Raw genomic sequence first — 6000 nt, forward strand, 5'->3', positions numbered from 1 at the left:
CAGGCCCCTCATTTGCTGGAGTGCCATCCCTCTCCCTGTCAAATCTCTCTGGGGACCAGCCGACAGATGGGCCCTGGAGGGGGGCGGGGGCCTCCTCCTCATTGGCAGCATCCTGGCTCCTTCCCCCTTTCCTGCCAGGTTTCCCTGGAGCCAGCTCCATTGTTAGCAGAAGCCCCCTGGGACAGACTTCAGATGGAGGAAGCGGGTGTGTGTTTGGTTTTGTGGGAGGGAGTCTCTGAACCAAGAACCTATTTGGCTAATGAAGTCATAATTACTCCCGGGCTCACTAATAGGATGAAAGCCGGGGGTTCGGTTAAAAGCCACTGATGGACCCTCGAGAGTGAATCTGACAGCTCTGAAGAGGGGCTGGAGAATCAGAAGTGGAAAGGGGTGGGTGTCAGGGTGGGGAAGGGGAGGGGAGGGGTGGAGGGCCTCTGCCCCAGTCTGGGGTCTGTCTGCCTCTTAGAGTTTCACCTATATTCCTCAGTTTGGCAGGGGATGAGAGTGCCGGAGAATTACCATATTGCCTCTTCCTGCTCCAAACTTCCCCAAACTGAGCTCAGCTCACAACCGTCTGCTTTGGTAGGCAACTAGAGGGCTGGCGAGAGTCCTGGGCAGCGAAAAATCCCTTTGGAATGAGCACATTTTGAAGTTCGTGTGTTATTCCCTGCACCCCATCCCCACCCCCACCCCCCAAAATATATATCCCTTAGCCCTTTCTGATGCATCTGGTTGGCCTCATTTGCAAAGTGTCTGCTTTCCCGGAGGATGCATTAGCTAATGTGGAAGGAGGGAGGGTGCATTTGCTGTGTGGTAGGGAAGCCCGTTTGGGGCTTTGCATTTGATGTGGGGAATCTATAAAACAAGGGAGTGGACCAAGGCTCACTGGAACCCTATAGTCATTCTGTGAGTCTGAGACACATGCATTTAATGGAGAGGGACCTGGGGCCTCCCAGAGGAGCCTGCCTACAGAAGATGCCCAGTCCAGCCCCGCCCCAGCTCTCTCTCCGGCAGTTAGCCTGCAGCCTTGACCGCTGGCTGGACACTCAGGGAGGAGGCTGACGGGGTGCTATAGAAGGAAGGCCCTTTGGGTTTTGTTTTCAAGAGTTGTTGCTGGGATCCAGTAGGGAGAAGCTGGGTAGATATTGGGTCCTCTGGGCCTCAGAACTGATTACACGGGTGTCAGTTTTTGCCAGGTGCTGAGAAGGAAGGAACCCTGAATCCTATGCATTTGACCTGGAAGAGGCCCTAAGCTTGGGAATCAGGCTCCTAAGGCTCTGTGTAAAGTGGCCCCAGGGAGGTAATGCCCTTCAATTCCTTGGAGACCCGTGTTGCCAGGGCTCATGGAGAGGATGTGGGCTCGGTCCTGTTCTGTGGTCACTCCCCCTTGGGACAAAGCCAGGCCTTTTGGACTCCTCGCCTTATCCTCTTCTGCCATGTGGGTTGTCCTGTGGGTAGAGGGCTGTGCAGGGTCCAGACAGGCAGGCTGCAGGTGGAAAGAGCAGGAGGGAGAGATGTGTTCTTTTCCACAAACGAGCATGGCTCTGAGGCTTGAAAGACAGACAAGAGCACTTAGGGGACCTTGGGAAAGTTAATTAATGGGGCTGTAGAATGAACCTCCAGCTCGTAACACTTATTGCTGGTCTTTCCATCCAGCCACTGGAACCTGCTAAACTTTCTTAGAAATCAGATAGGGCCGGTCCGCTCCTCATCCCTGGCCCCAGCACCACAGGATTAAACCCGAACCTGGGCAGTAGGCACAGGCTGCAGAGAGTCCAAATGGGATCTGGCTACACTGCAGGGACTGCTGGGTCCCTGAGATTGGTCAGCATGTGTTTATGGAGCACCTATTACTTGTGAGGGACAGGGTTGGGTACTGCACAGTATAAGAGCCTATGGAGGGCTGTACTCTGGCTAGCAAGAGAAGAGACAAGTCTTTGCAGGATCTGGAGTTATGCCAAAGGCCAAGGTCAAGAGGAGCAAGAATAGGGAGAAAAGCTCCTAGGTGAGGCAGCCCCATGGGCAGGGCAGGAGGAAATTTGGACTTGAGCCTGCTGAGAAGGTTAGAGAGCTTTTGAAGGCAGACTAGAAGAATATTTTGGTAAACAGAAAAAAGGAAATGTAAGGTGATTCACTTATTTATTTAAATCAACCAATTCTATATAAACGGTTCTTAGAACTTTTCACCTCTGAGGTAGCTACAATTATAATCCCAGTCTAGATGAGGAAACTCAGGCAAAGAGAGGTTAAGTAACTCTCCTGAGGTCACATAGCCAGTGTGTGACCTATCTGCAGAATCCCACCTTTTATTTAATGAACAAGGCAGACTTGTCCCTCTGTAAGTCAGTCCCTCTTGCTTTGCTGCCCTTGTCACATGACCATGAGCTGCACAGCACCCACAGCCTCTCTGGGGTTCACCTACCACAGCAGAGCAGAGGAGAAAGGGGCGACTGGCTGCCGCAGAGTGTGTTGAAGACTTGGCAGGGGCCGCTCTGGCCGGGTGCCTTTGAGGCACAGACGCCAGGGCTCATTCTTCATAGAGACGCCCATTCATACCCCAGTGTAGTAGCGAAAGTGGGTTTTTTGAGTCAGACAGAGACCTGGCAGCTAGGTCTGGCTTTGTCATTTACCTGGGGCAAATTACTCTGCCATTTGGAGTCACAGTTCCTCAAGCACATCAGGTGTGCTACCTGCCTCCAAGGGCTGTGTGCAGGTTCGAGACAGTTGACATAAAGTGAGCATCACTGTGTCGTCCTCATAAGCAACTCAATGTAAATGTATTGTGACCCACATACCATCTGCTGTCCTCTTGCTTCTTTGACATCAGTGTTATAAATGGCTCAGTTCCTGCCAATTCTGTGGTCTGAGAAAGTCAAAGCCCTTCCCACAATGTTGCCTGATTTCTGGAGACTCCAGCACTGACCCCAAATTCTCATACCATCTCTGCTTCCCCCTGCATCAATTTGGATCTGAAATCCATAAACCTTGTAGTTTGCATAAAGCATCGGCTCCAACAAAGCAAATTCACGAATCAAGTAGGTTTGACTGCCAATTTGGAGGGCACAGGGTACGTGACTTTTTCACTGTCCCTCTAACAGTTCTCAAGCATTAGCCTGTGTCAAAATTACCCGGATGGTTTGTTAAAACAGATTCCAGAGTTTCTGATACAGAAGATCTGGGAGGGGCCCAAGAATTTGCATTTCTGCCAGTTCCCAGGTGACTGAATCTGCTGGACTAGGGGCCACACTTCGAGAACTGTGCTCTAATCTTTGCTCCCCAAACACTCTCCTGGATGGCCCTGGAGTTCCCGAATCTTATTCGGGATTCTCCCCGGTTGCTATTTGCAAAGTGCCATCTTCATTTCATTGTCCTTTTTGGAGGACAATTGGTATTTTAAATACAGAATGGGTAGCTTTGCAGGTTGGTATCACTGTGAAATCACCACCCTCCAGCCGCCCCCTGACTCCGCTGTGTTCTCCCAGGTGAAGCTGAGCAATGAGAACATCTGGGTGGGCTCAGGGTGGGAAGGTGGTTCCTAGGGACCCGCGCCAGCACCGAGGGTCTGGGTGTGGACACGATACAACTCAGTGGTCCCTGCTCTGCACAATGCCATGCTTTTCTGTGGTGGGATCTGGGCTAATCAACAGCAATTTCTGGGGTGGGGGTGGGAGAGGGGGTTGGGGTTGGGCCGCAGCTGTGGCTCCAAATTGCTGTGAGGCCCACTGCCTGGTCCTTGCTCCAGCAGGAACTGACATCAAACAAATGGGTTCTGATGCATTAAGTGGGGCTGGGGTGGGGGTGGCCCTCCCCGGGGTGGCCTTCCCCTGTCTGCCTCCACCTAATACATCGTGGTGCAGGAAGGCTGCCTTGATGAGGAGGGCTGTAATGAATGCCCAGACTCCAGCCCTTGGGGGCAGCTGGGCAAAAGCGGGTACAGCCTTCCCTCTTAATAAAGATTGGAAGATGACTTGTCCCCTCCCCGCTGGGTCTGTTAATCCAACTCCAAGCTGGAGATTAGCATTTCTAATGGGCTGGGAGGTGCAGGCTTCAGGAGACAGGGATGAGAGATGACAGATATTCTGGGGGGTCCCTGGGGCTCTGAAAGGAGGCGGTTGCTTTGTCTGGCCTCCGTTGAATTGAGGTTGGCTTTCTTCAAACAAGATGCTCTCTTCATCTTCTCACTTCCACCCTCTGGAGTGGAAATGCCTGCTCTAAAAAATGGACCCCTCTCCCCTGAAATGTCATGTGTCCAAATATTCAAAGAGTATCATACAAAAATATGAGTTCAACCTGGCAGGGTGGTGCACGATGGTAATCCCAGCTACTTGGGAGGCTGAGGCAGGAGGATCACAAGTTTGAGACCAGACTGGGTAATTTAGTGAGGCCCTATCTCAAAATAAAAAGAAAGAAAGGGCTGGGAGGGGGCTCAGTGACAGGGCGCTTGTATGGTTTGCAAGAGGGGCTGGGTTCATCCCTAGCACCACAGAAAACAAAGAACAGCAGCAAGAGGCATGCAGATTTCCCAGCTCCTCCTTTCAATTATCTCCATTTATTTTGTCCTTCAGATGGCACCTGCAACGTGCCAGGCATTGGCCTCCAGAAGCAGAGAAGGAAAAGGAAAGGTCTCTTAGACTTACGATCTTCCCACTTTAATGAGAGAAAGAGACAATAAATATCATACACCAAATCCCATTATGTGTGAAACAGGTGCTCTGCAGGCTGTCTAACCAGACTGAAAATAGGGGTGCACATGAGGGCATCAGGGAAGACTTCTTGAGACAGCATCACCTGAGCTGACTGTGAAAGAAGTGTCAAGCCAGGCCTGGTGTTGGCACCTGTAGTCCCAGCCACTCAGGAGGCTAAGACAGGAGGCTGAGGTTGAGCCCAGAAGTTCAAAGCCAGCTCAGACAACATAGTGAGGATCTACTTCAAAAAGTTAATAGATGCATGACCCAGCACAGAGGCCACTGTCTGCCTCGAGGTGTATGGGAGGGATGGTTTATAAGCAGAAAGGAATTAGGAGGGGTGAGAATAGGAAGAGTCTGGAGTCTGGAGTCTGGAGTCTGCGGCGCCAAATTATTGCAAATCCTGGTTATGAGCATCAACTCTAGTGATCGTGAACTATCCAGAAGTGGGGGGTGTAGAAGGTCAAGAGGAGGGTCTTCCAAGAAGACCCACCTTTTGTCCAGAATGTGTTCATTGAATCCACATTTATCGAGCCCTTTGCCCAGGACAGTCTAATATCACTTTTGCTGATTTGACTATCTCCCAGAACAGTCTGAGCTTCCAGAGGACTTCAATTCTGTTCTACTGACATCATTCATTGGCACAGAGTAGGCTATTATGACACATTTTTTTAACTGAATAGTTCAAACCTGGGAAGCAGGAGAATTTTTGCTTGTCACAGGTAGCTGGAAATAAGTCAGAATGGCTAGAATTTAGGGTACATGTGGGAGGGGGGTGAAAAATTAAGCTGGAGAAGTGAGAGTCAGAGCACCAAAAGTCTAACATGCCAAACCAAGGAGTATAGATTTTATTCTATTGTAGTAAACAAAGGCTTTAAGTAAGGGAGCTGTAGGGTAATATTTGTATTTGAAAAGATTCCTCTGGCTGCAGATTCACGGGTGCGAGCAACATAGGAGACAAGGACACTGTCAACTCAAGCCGTGAGGGCTTGGACTAAGGGTGTGACTGTGCAAATGAACTTGAAGGACGAATTTCAGAGACAGCCTCTGAACTTGAGAGTGATGAGAAAGGTCCTTTCTCATATTCCAGGGAGTGAGCAGGGCGGTTCAGAGGTGTTGTGTGACATACCCCAACGGTCCAGGAGGAGCCAGATCTGGAAATAAAGGTCTCATTTTAAGCTAATAAAGTGATCACTCCTCAAGTCAACAATGCACCCTGAGGACCTCTGAAGGACGAGTAGACAGGCAGGTTGGAGAGCCAAGGGGCTCTTTGTCCAAGAAAGTGGGGTCTGCGTTTTCAATGGAGCCCTTTGCC

Source organism: Spermophilus citellus, assembly GCF_964194105.1.
Source record: "Spermophilus citellus genome assembly, chromosome: 6".
Classification (NCBI taxonomy): domain Eukaryota; kingdom Metazoa; phylum Chordata; class Mammalia; order Rodentia; family Sciuridae; genus Spermophilus; species Spermophilus citellus.